General features: G+C 31.8%; 1 long non-coding RNA gene across 1 annotated transcript; it reads left to right on the top strand.

Moving 5' to 3' along the window:
* The first annotated feature begins 7,888 nt into the window (after positions 1-7,888).
* On the top strand, positions 7,889-10,131 carry LOC128159155 (uncharacterized). Its single transcript, XR_008240125.1, has 3 exons — positions 7,889-8,023; positions 8,789-8,860; positions 9,796-10,131. It is a non-coding gene; the product is annotated as an uncharacterized LOC128159155 (long non-coding RNA).
* The last annotated feature ends 7,848 nt before the right edge of the window (positions 10,132-17,979 follow it).

Here is a 17,979-nt window from a genome sequence, read left to right as displayed (position 1 = left end):
AACGGAAAACCCTAATGAGAAAAAAAAACCGAAGAAAAACAATAAGGTCTTCCGTTTCCAACGGAAGACCTTAATAATCTTAACCAGCACAATAATAGAAAGGTCTTCCGTTGGAAACGGAAGACCTTAATTAAAAATCAAGTACGGATATGTACCTGTTTATCAAAAGTAAAACTTCTCATTATTTATCTACAGTGCATCGTTATGGAGCTACACAGAAAGTTTTATATTAATTTGCCGAGCCAAATAAAAAAAACCCTGGAAAACGAAGAGAAAACAAAGTGGGGACAGAATAACTAACAAATTAATTAGGACTATATAGCCCCCCCCCCCCCCCCCCCTCTTGAAATGTATATACTGAAAACAGATTATTGGCGTACAACATCCGCACACAATTTAAAGAAAATTTCATGTTTTTTTTTATCATTTTCGCTAGCTAATGTAAGACATCACAAATACCCCAAACCCCCTCACGGAAAAGGAAATGCTAGGTGATGAGAGAGAGAGAGAGAGAGAGAGAGAGAGAGAGAGAGAGAGAGAGAGAGAGAGAGAGAGTCGATGTAAATCACAGGTGCGCTAACACCGTTAAAATTAAAGCTTGCTAGTTGGTCTGCCCTACCCTAGCTACCTCCTCTCTTTTCGCGTTTTAGAGGCTAGATTATTGTCTATATATGCTTGTAACAAATCAAATCAATTTCAAATTCTAAATTAAACTGAATTTGACACTACAAAACTCTCTCTGTGTCTGTCTGTCTGTCTGTCTCTCTCTCTCTCTCTCTCTCATCGACAATGGCATTGCCATACCCTACAATACACTATTCCTGTCTTTGAGGTTGTAAATCATTATATCTTCTATGGTTTAAAACTTTATCATAACCTATATTTTGACATGTCGATTATTTTATTGAGTTTCGTTTCATAGCTAAAACATTTAGATTAAACAGATCTTTCTTCGCGAGCCGATTTTTACACAGTTGGGGCGAATACACTTCGGGTTAAAATTGTTCGGGGGGAAATACATACAGGGCAAACAAAACCACTTAGATTCGCAAAGCCAACAGTGTTATTTCTAATTTAATTGTTTATACTGTGTGGGGTTAATTCATCAATGTTAATTTAACCATTTTATAACCACTATATAAGAGCTATTAAGACATTTATTTGTAGGAAAGAGCATGTACGAATGATCTTTATTTAGAACAGTTTGATGTTGCTAGGATACAGGTTTCAGATCCATGATTTGATTGGTTAATTTAGATATTGAATATCGAATTTCGAATCTCGAATCTCGTATTTCGAATCTCGTATTTCGAATCTCGAATCTCGAATGATCCTTCTCGGCTTTCGTGGCTTTGGACACGTTTTCCTTTTCAAAAACCTATGCGAAAATGTGCCATTTTTCGTCATTTTTCACTAGATTTGTTATTATCACGAAACAGATAACTAGTACAGTAAATCATAAATATGAAAACTTGTTGGAGTCATTATTCTTTTTGAAAACAGGATGAAATTGTATAATTTTGTACTTTATATACATACGTGCTCAAGATAGTTTATGCGTATTTTCACAATATTTAAACTCATAATGAAAGAAAATGTATCTTATTTTGTCTTTTTAAACACACAAGAGAGCAATTTTATGGCAATAATTCTTCAGAAAAAAATATGATTATATTTTCTATTACATACCATTTTTACATTGATGAAGTAAACACCTTCTAGAGCTCCCTTTAGATACACCTTAATTTAATTAACAAAAATCAGAATGCATTCTTGTTTTTACTGGGTCAGTCTAAATTGGTACAATGTATGCACAATTTAGAGGGAATGGGGATGAGGCCGGGTCCCCTATTGACCCATATAAGTGGTAGTGGTATACAGCCTCGTGTTTTAAAAGAAGACTGAGTATACACTTGGTTAGAAAACAATATACATGTATACCTGTCAACGAAACCTTTTGATTTGGTCATCATTTTTCCGTTCAATTAAAATTTGCTATCTATGAAGCCTACGGAAATGTCAGAGTTATAGTTAGAGTGCCTTCTCCCCCTTCGAGAAACAAATGATACATTAACATTTTTAAATTCTCGTGTGAGGTTATGCTATATTGTGGTTCAATTTTTTTATGTTGATATCTTAGTCTGGAATTTGACTAAATAAATAAATTTAAAAAAATCAATAATAATGAAATTCAATTTTATCAATGTTATCTTAAGGTCAGACGACACGTTTGTTGCAACCACTATTGAAATAAAACCACTATTGAAATAAATTATTTCAATAGTGGTTGGGAATGCATTTCATTAGAAAAATCACTATGCAACCACTATTGAAATAAAACCACTATTGAAATAAATTATTTCAATAGTGATTGGGAATATATTTCATTTGAAGAATCACTTTGCAACCACTATTGAAATACAACCACTATTGAAATACATTATTTAAATAGTGTTCCGGGATGTATTCAATTTTGAAAATCAATTTACAGACACTGCTGAAGTACAACTACTATTAAAACTATTTTTTCAATCGTACTTTAGAACGAATTTCTTTTTTTTCATTTTTCTTTCTACAGACATATCATGTACTATGAGTAGTGTAAATAATTTGCACAATAGTGAACATCTTGTTAATTGCCAGAACTTCGATTCAAACCCCCTGTATATTGAATAATTATTAATTGATAAATATCATTATAAACATCACTGTTAAGATAAATTATTTCAATAGTGGTTGGGTGTTTAATTCATTATGACCACAATTGAAATATATTATTTCAATAGTGATTAAGGATGCGATTCATTTCAACCACTATTGAAATGAATTATTTCAATAGTGGTTAGGAATACCTTTCATTTCAACCACTTTTGAAATAAATTATTTCAATAGTGGTTGATGATGCATTTCAGTTTTATGTCTATTATTATGTCTGTTTGTAGCACTTTCCTTTCTGCTAGGGGAGTTTCTTAAGATAAGAAGTATGTCTTATGAGATAATGAATTCCTTTTTGATTATGATGTTCTTTGATTTACCTCTATATTGTCATGTTTCCCATACTACCCGTCATCTGGAACCGAAATTGTTATGCACAGTCGGAATTATAGGCATTAAAATGACATGCATCCCTACCAATATTGAAATATTTTTTTATTTCAATAATGGTTGTAGTGAACCGCATCATCAACCACTATTGAAATAAATTATTTCAATAGTGGTTGTAATAAAATGCATACCTAACCACTATTGAAATAATTTATTTCAATAGTGGTTATAATGAAACGCCTACCCTTCAATATTGGTCAAAATGAAATACATCCCCAACCACTATTGAAATTATTTATCTCAATAGTGATTTCCATTATAACATATATCTATAATGGTATATAAGCTATAAATTATTTTTAAATATGCAGGGGTTTTGAATAGAAGTTCTGGCAATTTACAACGTTTTCTTCTAGTACAACTTATTTTCAATTTTTATAAAACATGATATATCTATAGAAAGAGAAAGGTAAAGAAAAAATATGAAAACAATTCCTTGTGTTAATCTGCGAGGATTGGGTATTTCTGGACAAGAGTGAAAATCCTAAAAATGGTACATTTATTTCATAGTCTTGATTATCATTACCGCAAAAATATGCAAGTCTTTAATACCTTAATTGTGTATTTGAAATTGTTTGTTAGATAAGAACGAATGTATATGTATGTTTATTTGCGAAACTAGGTTATTTATTTCTACTCAGCAGTGAAAATTGTAACATAATTGTGTATTTGAAATTATTCGTAAGATTTCTTGCATTTCAAAATAGTTTGCAAATATGATATACAACTTCTTTCTTTTCAAATGTGTTTCAATAGTGATTACAAAGTTATATCTATAAAGTAATTCATTCCCACCTACGATTGAAAATATAAATTTAATAGAAACTTACCTTTAATGGTGTCTGTAAAGTAGTTCTTATTATGAAATACATCCCCAACTTCTTGAAATTTCAATTTCAATAGTGCAAAGTGATTTTTCTAATGAAATACGTCCCCAACCACAATTGAAATAATTTATTTCAATAGTGGTTTTATTTCAATGGTAGTTGCAAGGTGATTTTTCTAATGAAATACATTCCCAACCACTATTGAAATAATTTATTTATTAGTGGTTTTATTTCAATAGATGTTGCAACACACGTTCCTCAATTTTATATAACTTTTTCTAGGAATTTTTTATTGATTAACTTGTACTTTGAGAAGCTTTCTTGTAAAAATTAGGATACCTATTCAGGCATTTCTGCAAAATACTAGAGTAAGAAATTTCCTATAAAATCTTTCTGAAAATACACTTGAATTGCTGATATAAAAATTTATATACTGATAAATACAGCCGGGATGGTGTTTGAACTCACGATCCATGGAACCAACAGTCCTAGCAGTGTGCAGCCACCGGTCTAACCACTCGGCCATCTAGGTTTACAAATGAAAAAAAAATAAAAATTCTAAATTATTTTGAAAATGATTATAGATAATAAAGGACAAAATAGGATAAGGCCATTTATGGCCCCTCAGCAAATATTTTCAGTTTACTACCATGCATAGTATTGACCTCAGTAATCAACAAGGTAGGATTTTTTTCTTGGTAACCCTTCAGTATAGTTGCCTAGCAACGAAACAATCGTGACCATGGTTTCGGTCTAAATTAAGAAAAAAAACCTCTTCATTCAATTGGGAAATTTTAAGTTACTGTTATTTGATTAGCATAAGTTTATTTAATTGAAGTACCAACATGAATTAATGCATTAAATGCATAAAATTATTGACTCAGCGTGTCCATGGCAACCATGGATTTCCTTAGTAACCAACTAAATAACTTATATTTCAAGCCCGATTGCATGAGAAGTATGCAACTTAATAAACAACTTTTAAAAGCTTTTAAATAAATAATGTAACATATTTGTTTTACATTAATGTTTAGGTATTGTGTTTCCTGTTACCAAAAAAAACCATTCCATAGCAACCATATGAATATAGATAGATCTGCAAATGTGTAAGGTTGTTTGCGCTTAACATAGCATTGACCTTAGTTCTCGACATCTTAGAGGATTTTCTTGGTAACCATTTGATTTACATATACATGTAGAATCATGCAATTCAAAAGATATGAGTGAGGGTTCTGTTATTACATAGATAAAGGAACACCTTGTCCTTTTACTTACTAGTATATGGTAGTTACAATAAATTACGTATTTATCATCCTGCTTTTTAAAACTTTTAAAACTATCAATAACAATAACACATGAAAAGAAAAACGTAATTTAAATTCAGAAATGCATTTATTCATTGGCTTTTTTCGATAATTTCACAAAAATTTGACATAATATTTTTATCAAGTAACATTCAATTACAGTTAACAGATATCTTCTCACATGTGTTAAAATGCCAAAGGTGTAAATAGTTACTCTGTTGTTGTTAATTGGTGAAATATCTTTATTTATATATAGATATGATAATTTTGAATTAATTTTTTACTATTAAGGCTTATAATGAAACTGATAAGAAAAATGCTAGATTTATAGAAGAATATATATGATAAACAAGAAACAGATTGCAAATGTTCAGCCCAATGTTCTTAGGTTTTAGCGAGTTTCATGATATTTATTGATATTCTACACAACCAAACGATCATACATACTTAGTAGTGATCGAATGGGTTAACTCAAACTAAAAGTCGATGGCAGGTAGTGAATTACTCACTATTCCGTCTCAAAATTATTTGTAAATGGCACAACACTGATCGATACAAAATTAAAATCAGTCTTGAAACAACGTTTCTAAATGGATAATGCAAACGTTTATGACACCAACAAGCGCGTGAGGTTTCTAACCCCGTCTGCCTATTCGGTCAAGGGTTTATATCAAACGGAGTAGATCAGAATCGCTTGCCATTGGGGGATGTTGAAATTGGACTCCACTGCTGTGTTTATATGTTCTGGTATACTGCCGAATGTAAACGTTGGAAAGAAATTTGATTTCATGAATCCCGGAACATCGACCCACTAAACCGGATTTAAGTATCTAAATACATGTAACACGTTTTAAAAAATCAAGTTATGAAATACATAACTACAATGTATATAAGTACATAAACTAGTAAATTGACTTCAATAAGCAAGGAGGAGGCAAGGTGGAAACATACATGGAGGTAAAAGAATTACCAGTTAATAATAATATTATCATTATATATCAAAAAGTGATATATGATTTAAAAATTAATTAGTTTCAATCTATACATATTTAGTAAATGATTCACGATAATGGTATGTACAATGTTTACAAATAATTTATATAACGTTGCTAATGCACTGGCGATATTTCAAGAACAATCCGTCTGTTGGTCGAATTTGCCGATATCCCACTAGACTCAGTAAATATCGGTTTACTGAAGTATAGAAACAAAATGTAACATTTTCATATTTTAAAAGAAATCTCTATTTAAAAGTATTTTAGTGCAAATAACAAAGATGAATAAAAGTGAACTCTGGTTCGTGATAATAACAGTAAAATCCATGTAAATGTCAATTTGATACTATGCAAAATGTAATTTGAATTATGCCCCTTGTACAGACTAACGTCGTATAGGAGTTATAATACTTAAACAAAACTCTTAAAATCATTCGTTTGTTCTCATATTGCAGTACGCAAAATCGTTCAGTAATCAATACTTGATTGTGCAATCAGGCGTTAAACTGCGCTGTGAAACTATGGGAATTTATGGAATTAATTTTGTCATTTCGTTTATACATGTAATATATAGAGAATAATACAGTAGATACCCCTTTTCTATATTACAGCCAGTATCAGCTCGATACTCCAATATCAGCTTAAGGGCCGAAGGCCCTAGTGATGACATTGATCAAGGGCTGATACAGTTTAACAAAGTTAGAAAAAACCATAAACTTGAAAAAAGATGATTTTAAATATTGTTTGAAAGAAGTCTGTACATGTATTAAAAAATGAGATCTTACCGTTTTACCGAACTTGTAGCTACAGAGCAGGAATTTCCCCAGCTTTTAGAATTAACTACTCCGAAACATTTCTTAGTATTTGAATTTTTTAACTGCATTAATAATGTCGACTTTAACAAATGTTTTATTGCATAAAAAACGAAACCAAAAAAGGCAGAGGAGTTCCGCAAGGTGTGTGATACGGATCTGTATCAGCCCGAGGGCTGTTAACCTTTATCAGCCCCTAAGGCCAATACGAGTTTAGTAATGTCATCTGTATCACATATGCAAAAAAAAAATTGTGTTTAGTTCTAGGTATGTAATAAATATTGATATAAATCTCAAATCAAAGAAAGGATATAAAAACCTATCACAAAGAGGTAAAAGTCTATTTTTATCTTATTACGTCACTTTCCCCACAGCTGAAAGTGCAAAAATGAAAAGTAGTGGTAAACAATGATCGTTCATTGACGAGCTAATGTTTTAAACATATTCAGGAAAGTTTTCAAGCAAACTTACTTTTTTTTATTCGAAACAGACGACTAATTTAAAAAAATCTCAGATAGTGCGTGCTATAAATCAGAACTATCAGTTTAGCCGATAACCGGTCTTAGCCGTTCCAGTAGTATGGTACATGATTGTCTCGCAAATTTTGCTATTGTATTGTTGCGTTGCTGGAACGTAACAAAAATACTGTTAATACTGCTATCTTTCAGAAAACGTGCCATTGCTTAAACACAACACAATCGTGACAGAAAAAGAAAGTGAGTGTAAAATACTGTTAACGCCATAATATAAGGAATGTTGTTCATCAGCTTGTTTTCCCAAACGCATTGCGAACGTCAGTGACTATATGAACATCAACCCATGTATTTGGCGCAATTCTTTTTTATGATGAAACAGCTCCTGCTTTTGATGGCTGTCTTCTGCCTGACCCACGTGACCTGTAACGAACCCCCTGTTACTACGTCTGCTGTAACGCTTCCTGCTCAGTCAAGTGTAGACAGTGCTTCCAACGTTTGAATGGGGTATATTCTAATTAACCTTATGAACTTATCAACAATACGTATTTTCAGTATTATTTGATATTTATAAAAAGCTGATGAATCAAACAACAGTCTTTCACTAGTATAATAAAAACATATTTTATTCTTCCTTCTACCTTGAATTGACAGTATGTATTATGCGTTTTAACCACTTTGATATTACATGCATATAATATCATTATTGAGGACGCTTACATTTATAGGGTTTTTATGAAACAAATTCAGCAAAGCTTTTCTAATAACAAAGAGTTTTATGTAATAAAATAAATAATAATAATTTGAAAGAGTATTTCAAAACATTTACCTCTATCGATGTATCTGAAAAGTTTATAGCGTATATTTAAGGTTTCCAAATACCACATTCTTGCCACGACACACACACTCTGTGGTAAATTTACGTCATTATTTATGTCCTTCCACTAACGCATACAAACATCATTTTTTAACATCATACCAATGCTCATCTTTTCATGCAGGCACAATTACATAATGATTTAAAAAAAATCCATGCAACAATGAATTTTATTTTCCAATTATGCGAAAATAGTTTAACACTAATTGTTATATCAAATCAAATGATATGAAAACAGCTTATATTTATGAATTTAAACACACAGAATCGAAACACGAAAGATTATATAATAGGTAATTATCGACATCGTTGAAAATTTGGACGGTTTTGAAATTTCCAATTTGTTACAAAAGTTTTGCAAGTTTATTACCTTCCAATCTTTTTCTTTTCAACAGAAAAGACAAAGTCCACATAAGCGCGGTTTCATTCAACAACGCCGCATGGAATATTGCTGTAACCAGATCTAGGTATTGAGACGTCTTTATTTTATGCTTATATCATCTTTTGTGTATTTCCCTCGTTATATACTTTTTCCTTGTAATTTCTTACTTGCTTCGATGCTTTCTTATTACAACGGTTAATAGTTTTTGGGAGTTGATTTTTAATCAACTCTCCTATGCAGTCACTCGCGGACAAACCGAAAGTGAAACAGTGTTTGGACCTCAGCACAGATCATTCCTCCTGACAAGACTTAGTTCTTGAAAATAATTGATGAATTCGATGTAATGTACTAGTATGCAAAAGCATTGTTTTTCAAGGAAACTTATTTACAAATACCTTAAAAATAGTCAGATTTTAAATGGTAAGAACAATTTAAATATTTTTTGTAGTCGTATGTATTCCTAAGCCAGAGTTTAATATAGTCTCGTTCAACTCGACGTCCGGCTGTCTCCGTAAACCCTTGTCGGAGATTTACGGTCAGCCGAGCGTTTGGTTGAACGAGACTAGAGTTCAATATTGCTTGGATCCATACAATTTTAGAGAAATATATCTACCACTGATACATAGTTTGATTTGATTTTATCTTTAAATATTATTTAACATGATTCATATGGAGGTGTCTCGACATTCTAGTCGAAAAAGTTCAAAAATTCATATTATAAAAATATGCGTAATTCAAATTAGAAACTACGTATACATGTACTTGTCATGCAAAATAACATATCATTGATTTTAAAATAATTAACATCGACAAAATCAACTCCCGTCAGTTCTTCAGTACTTTGATTTTCAAATCTACACAAAAACATCCTTCACATGCATTAGGTTAATTTCTTTTCTGACAAGTTTTTTCTAACTGTTTCTATCTGTTTCCGCTTTTTAGACCCCTCGCCTTTTTCTTTATCTCATTTATACATTGCTTGCATACTAGTAACTAATTTGGTTTTTATGTTGCATGCAGTGCCTAATAACTTGCAATTGGAAAACTATCATTGAACTGTCAACTCTCTAAAGAGGATGATGATCCCGATATTTCATATTGTCTAATAAACTTATCTTGGCAATCTAATGTATTTGATATATCATTTTAAATTGATTTTAAATTTTAATTATTTATTAAACTTAAGTCCCATTGAAGTCTTCTACTTTTTGTGATAGATGCTGCATAATAACTTTAATTTAAATGAATGACGAAAATTGACTTCACGAAAAAATCACGACACGTGGCTAGAGAAATTATTTCACGATTTTTCCTCGCTGTTTTAGATTTCTTCTTTTTGAATAAAAAATAATCATAAATAAATTGATATAATCTTCTTATTTTTTAGAGTATCAAAAATATCACAAAATGTAAAAATTGAGGCATTAATCAACCAAACTTGTCATATTTTTTCCAGGAACTGACACTCCAAATCATACTACCGGGTATTTTCTCGAAAGTGAAACAGTGTTTGGACCTAAGCACAAATCATCACCGCTTACAAGACGTAAATCTTGAAAATAATAGATAAATTCGGTGTATTGTATGCTGTACCATTGTTTTTCAAAAGAAACGTATTTATAAACCATTGAAAATAGTCAGATTTGATATAGTACGAACAGTTTAATTGTTTTTGTAGTTACATGTATTCCTACGCCAAAGTTAAATATAGTCTCGTTCAACCAGACGCTCGGCTGTCTCCGTAAATCTCCGACAAGCAGCGAGTCTCTCTTGGTTGTCGGATATTAACGGAGACAGCCGAGCGTCTGGTTAAACGAGACTAGAATTCAATATTGCTTGGATCCATACGTGTACAATTTTTAGAAAAATTTCGATTACTGATAAACAGTTTGATGGAATTAATTCTATCTTTAAATTTTACACAACATGATTCATACGGGGTTTTCTCGAAATTCTTGTCGAAAAAGTTCGAAAATTAATATTATAAAAATGTGCGAAATTCAAATACAGATTAGAAACTACTTGCCGACAAAATAACATATCGTTAATTTTAAAATTGATAATATGTATAAAAAGCGTTTTTTTCATGAAGTGAGCTAAATTCATATTTCACTTTAATATTGTCGTTTTAGCGGCATATTTTTATTATTTCTGTATATTATACAAGCGTCTAAAAAACTCATTTTACTCAAGGTTTTAAGGTTAACGACGGTAAAACAAACTTTCTGGATAATCTGCTGGGGTTTTTTCGGGGCAGTTTGGAGGTCCAATACACTATAATCGGGTCGCTGTTTGATGTTCTAGAAAATTTCAGAGGAAATCTGGGCTAATTTTGCATGCACCATTGACAACCTGTTTTAACTTAAAATCAGCTGAGCAGAGTGTCTTGGATATGGAGGAACCCATATATCTATATAATTCTTAGTTTATGGCGGGGTCATTTTTCTACGGAGGTAGTTTCTCTTTATGTTAAACATGAAGAATCAAAGTACTAAAAGTACTGACACGAGTTGATGCTTCAGAAATCAGACATTTATTGCCCCTTTTCTGCTCTCAATAAGCAGAACTTGAAATAAATTATAAATAAAGTATATAGGTATCTTATTATACTAGGCCACAACATATCAAAGATAAAAAATCATGAATCGTGAAAGATCATTTTTTTTTTAATTATATAGAGGAGAATATCTAAATATTCTTTAAATTGACTTCGACAGAACATTTTAAATTTCATTTTTTCCTTTTTCTTTATGTTCAGAATGGCTAATTTGGGTATTTGTAATGTCTTGCCAAAATTTAAAAGTCAAATATTGAGTTAGAAGCACGATAAAGAGTTTTTATTTCTTTGTTTTGTAAACAAAACCCGAGTCTTGTTATTGCATGTTTACATAAATTATGTGTTTTGTTAGTATGAATTTCCATCAAATGTTGCTGTCTTCTGTTGATAATCTTAATATTATATAGAGGGGTGTTCGGCCATCTTGTATATTTGAGGTTCAAAATGTAAACATATATTGAACTGGTTTGTTTTTGCCCAAAACTGACTAAAACAGTTGTCATAACATAAAAAGGCAATACATATGAGTTTTACGAATTGTTTAGTCGGCAAATTACGCATACAAAAACAGGAAAACAGTACAACACCTTTTGTAAAGCTGCATGATCAGATTTTATATCAAATTTTGTGTACGCTTTTAAACGATGGTTATGCTAAGTATGTGTATAATAACAGACATTGCGGTAGTTTTCCCGGTCAATTAAGCCATATATCAATGAAAATAATTATAGTTTTTTTAACAAAACAAACGTCATAAAAAGGGTATCGCGTTATTTCGCCTCATATTTAAATTCGCCTCTGATGTCGAGGTAAGAATGATTGTATTACGACTTTGACATCGAGTATTAATGTGAGTTGTGGCAATACAAAAATAAGACAATTCGTGTGTATGGATAATAATTAGACCATGCAGCTTTAAAGAGGTGGTTTGTATTGTTATGTCGATAAACACAAATAATTTTAAGTTCATTCATTCGGCCACATTTAATTAATGTTATATATGTCTTTCTCATAATTAAACTTATATAGTTACCTTCTATACCGGTACCTTATTATTAGGTAGAGGGTTGCTATATATTTTTTATTATGAAAAAAATGTGTAACATATATTCCTGTGATTTATCGTATTTACTTCAATGAAAGCAAACCGTCAATATAATCAAATGATGGTCTCTTTTTCCGTCATTCCTTAAATTATTATACTTCTTTTCAGAACTTTGTTCCATTTTTACATTACATATCAAACCATTTTTACAAAACTACATGGACACAAGATTTTAAAGGGTTTCATAAATTACATGCATGTGACGTTTTAAACTTTTCTCTTTAAAATTCTTTTTTTTTTTCATTTAGAAAAAAAAGTTTTTAAAAACGTCAGTTGCCTGTGTTATATCTAAACAATAAAATGCTTTCTTTGGTGATTCATGGGGGATATGAAGGTGGCGACATAGCAGAAAAAAATACATTATCCGCGTTAGCGGGTTATGTAAATTTTTTCTGCAATGATCGCTACCTTCATAACCCACATGAATCATCAAAGACGCATTTTATTGTTTTTATTTACATCTTTTTAACAAATTAATAAATTGATTGTAAAAAGTAAGTAAAATTCACAAAATTACTGTTAATGTACATCAGTACGTAAGCTAAAAGAAACACCAAAATCCTCTCCATGATTATATTCCGTGCAGTCCATTTTTTCTTAGGTTAATTGCTGCATAGTTTTTGACCAATCGATAAACGGGGCTTGTAGATTTCCGTCTTGTTGTTTTTATTATATAGCATTTAAAGTTATTCTACATTGATATATGAATATAATATACTAATATAAAATTCAAATCATTACACCAAAAAGCCAAAAAAAAAAAAAAAAAAAAAAGAAGGAGACAAAATTCTACTCATGTCCAAAATGCACACCATTAACTACACGCTGCCATTCTATAGACTAGGTAAAATAGTTTGCCTCTGTTTATCACACCGATTTGTTAAAAAAAAATCATGTTTATGATACTATTTGTTAATCAACGCTGCTCAAAACTATATATCGCCACACACTGACAGTAACTACCACGCTAATCTATTAATAATCTATGACGTATATAAACAGGCGCGCAGTTCCCGATGTGCATGTTGCAGGGCCACACTGACCTTCAACTCGACGAAAGATCAAACCACATAGACCCCCAAGCTCTTGATTATTTTCAACTCTTGTGCTTCAACTCTTTGTTTTGTTACACTAAAATTATTTCACGTTTGATAAAGCGTAAGTAATGACTTGAATTTCAACTCTTGTGTGGGGAAAACGTTAAACGTCCACCACTGAGCTGAACTCATCTGCATAAAAGCGATTACAGCGCGGGTATCACTGAAGTTCATGTACGTCAAATTTAATTATAGCGACATGTTCTTAGTTATGAAGAAACATACTTGATATGTTTTATACAATTTATTGATGGCAACAATAATGTATCCTTAGTATCTAAAATGTGTCAGATGATTTTCCTTGAACCTATATTCTTGTGCGGATTGATATCAATTAACAAAAAGAAAATCATGATTTTTTGTTGATTAAAATACGATGATAACAAATTTTACCTCCGATAAAAGAAGTCATTCTTTCATGATTCGTATCATTGCATTTTGATAATTGATGTATTAGTCTGACCATCAATACGAAAATGTGATTTAACCCAGTGATGGGAAACCCCTTTGCAGTGACTATACTGAGTTAATATACATCAACTCGTAAAAATGACTTATGAGTCTTTTTTCTTAAAATAAGTCCAATTATTCTATAGCTGTGGGGTCAAATGTTATTCTACCTCAAAATATGATCCACCGGTCACTATTCTACAGGGGTCATTATTCTTCTTTACACCGGCAGGAAATAAAATGTTACACATTACCTGTAGATAAAAACACCATGTATTTGTTTAAAATTGTGGATATCAATTAAAAACTACAACCAGAATTAAATTATTTAAGGAATAAACGAGGAATACGTTGATACAGGCTAAAATTTGGATAATTATGTGTATAGACCTTATACAGGTCTAGACAACCTCTGTTTGAGGAGGATATATTTTATTCTCTAAAATTGGAGGATATAGATGCTTGCGCCCCCTGGTGGATCTTTTCAGATGAAGGGCAATTAACTCTGTTTTTACGAAGGGAGTTAATTATGACATAAAATAATTTACACTAATTAGACAATTAAAAGTCACCTAATTTAGCTGTCATTAATTATATTTATTGAAAATATTTGATAAATATTAAAGTTTAAATAATTGCAGGGCTGATTTTAAAGAAAAACATTTTATTTTCAGTAAAGGCTCTCACATTTTTTTTAATATTCAGTTTTTTGATATTCATATATGGTTTCATTTTGATTAATAAAATTTGACAATGCATATTTTTTTGTGTGAAGAGATTAATTTTACATGATACTAAATACCTGAGTGTGTATTAATTAGAATAAGAGTTACAAAGTTCCTAAGGTATGCAAACATTTACTTTGTACATGTACCGTATAGCAGATCAAGATGCCCATTATGTGACTCCAAACGTGAAAGAACTCAATTATGTTTGAATAAGGAACAATTTCTACAGTTGTTACCGTCTTCCTTGGAAGACGGTATAAAGAGTTGAAATAATTTACGGTCTCCGGGTTGTGCACTTCCTCTCCTTTGTGATCGGTAGAAAATACATGATGTGAAAATCTACATTTATTTCATTGGTTGAAATACTGTTCGGCGCATGGGAGATAATTTTCTGATGATCTTTTTCACGTACGACTTAACAAATTTCGGAGATTTCAAATCTTAAAAAGTGAGAAAACGAAAAAGCAATACAAATTGCTATGAATGAAATTCAGTCTTTGATTTTAAGGTTCAACTAGTTGAAAGTAAAATTCAATAATATCTATTAAAATTATTTGGTTTTTTTTTAGCATTGTTTATTCAAATATTTATACCAAAATGTAAAGAAAAAAATTGATGCGGTATGCCTAATATCGGTAAAGTTATTTGCACCTTAGATAGATAAATGCAGTGGTATAACTTTGATTTTATCAAAATAATACGAGTCTACGACCCTACATAAGATCCCTTTCACCCTATAGTCGATCTCAACTTACAAGCTCGGGTACACATTTCTCAATTATAGACGCGCAGACTTAAACGACACATGACACAAAAATGTTCGCACTCGCCATGCTATGTAGAGGACCTATAGAACATGTTACAAACCTATCAAATGTTAAAATGTGAATAATAAAGAAAGTATAATTAAAAAGAAAAGTATACTGAAAATTCATAAAATTGCTTGTTTCTGTCATTTTCGACTAAAAAAAACCTTCTGCAAGATAAAATAGTTTCCATAAAAACTTGTTTGTTTCTTGAATTCAAATGGATTTTCTTTATGAATGTTGTATGATTATGAAATAATGATCTATCTGCGAGGTTTAAACTAACAAAATCATACTCCTATCGTACTAGGATTTCGCTCAATACGATATTTCAGTTAATTAGATCCTCGGGATCTTATTCGTCCTTGACCAGACACCTGGCGTTGCCTGTGCCACGTTATATATAACCCAGAATTCTCTCTTCCTCGACCTGGGGAGTAGCCCTTTCCCTGTATAAAAAGAGGAGGCAAAAGACAGCTTCCAGTTGACTACTCTTTTATTCCATTTTAATAAAATGTTGTTTGCGTTCGGAGCGTTATATCCGTCCGAAGCGTTGTGTGCGTCCGACGGGTCCGGGACTGTGCAGATTTCGTGTCTATCGAAGGGCGGAAATGTATTCCTTTCGAAGGAAGCCGCCTGGAATGAAGATGCCTCGTGTGGATTTAGTACCACAGATGGATAGTTGAAATTTAAATCATCATTAGAATAAAACAAAGGCGGGACCAATATTGCGAAATGTTTTTATAGTTTTGGCTATACGTGTTAGCGTTAAATTCAATGTCTGAATCTTCAAAATCAGGCTGAATAAATTTTGAGTTAGATGTTACAGAAAGTCTCGACAAAGCTCTTTTAAGTTTTGAAACGGCGTTAATTTGGTCATTAACAGAGTTCTCTAACTGGAAGAATTGACGTTACCGTGGCTTGGACAAAGACCGGATTCTCCACCACTCTATCGTACTAGGATTTCGCTCAATACGATATTTCAGTTAATTAGATCCTCGGGATCTTATTCGTCCTTGACCAGACACCTGGCGTTGCCTGTGCCACGTTATATATAACCCAGAATTCTCTCCTCCTCGACCTGGGGAGTAGCCCTTTCCTGTATAAAAAGAGGGGGCAAAAGACAGCTTCCAGTTGACTACTCTTTTATTCAATTTTAATAAAAAAACGTTCCGATCAAATTCCACAATATAATATAATGTATTAAACATTGATTACAAAATCTCTGAAAATAAGATATTATATTACTTGAACCCTCTGAATCATTTTTGTTAACTTTTATTAAAACCGCGCAAGTATCTTAATATGATATTACCTGTATAAAAAGAGGAGGCAAAAGACAGCTTCCAGTTGACTACTGGAGAGCCGCTTTCCCCGCACCTCTGATGAAAAAGATCATCAGAAAATTATCTCCCTTGCGCCGAACAGTATTTTAACCAATGAAATAAATGTAAATTTTCACATCATGTATATTTTTAAAAAATATCGTTTTTCAGCTGTATTTTTTCTCCTTAACATTGCTGTTCATGCTATCCTCCAAAAATGGAGGGTAATTTCACCCACAATGCAAAGCGACTTTCCACATATGGTAAAAATTGGCAGCCATCTTGAAATTGAGGTATCCTCCGAAAACTGAGGTTGCCTAGATAGTATGTGCCTAGACCTGTTATAGCTAGGCTCAAGAACGTAGAAGGCTAATAGCCAGTCTGTAAATTTTTAATTCTGATCTTGCGCGGATCTAGAGGGGGTTAAGGGGTCCGGCAAAATTCAAATTTCTTTAAATTGCATTATAGAATTACCAAAAATATGTCTCGGACCCCCCCCCCCCCCCGGGCAAACTCAAATAACCGTCGGAAACACCCCCTCCCCGAAAACAAATTTTATTGTAAATGAAATAATTTTTGGCAACAAATTTTTTAATAATATACTTGTGTGTGTTTTATCAATATCTCTTTAATTGTAAGTCAAGCTTGTTAAATAATGATTGTGTGCATGTAAGGGGGTACTTATTAACAACCATGGTCAAAATACTTTGTCATGTTACAGAATGAGATGGTAATTTGCATTTGTGCACAGCGAGGGGTGGGAGGGGGGTGGGTGTAGGTTCCAAGATTGTTAAACATAATAGATTAATTAACATGTCCAGCATCTATTCTTCTTTGGTAATTAATTAATGTCTTATCAGAACCAGGCAAATTTAAATTCTCTCATTCTTATTCTCATTAAACAATACAAATTTGGTTCATTGAATACAAGACCTTTTAAAATAACGCAATCTGTTGTTCTATTTCATTGCAAAATTAATGAACTTGGACTCACTTGAAAATGTTTGCATCAGGTACTTGTATTGGGTAAATTTACCTGTAGCAACAAAGCTCAAAGTTGGGCAAAATTGATAAGGTGTTTCTCTTGGAAATGCTTATTTATTATATACATGGAAAATTTTAGTTGACAGAAAAAA

The sequence above is a fragment of the Crassostrea angulata genome, chromosome 8 (genome assembly GCF_025612915.1).
Source record: "Crassostrea angulata isolate pt1a10 chromosome 8, ASM2561291v2, whole genome shotgun sequence".
Lineage (NCBI taxonomy): Eukaryota > Metazoa > Mollusca > Bivalvia > Ostreida > Ostreidae > Magallana > Magallana angulata.
This window is presented reverse-complemented; position numbering and strand designations above follow the sequence as displayed.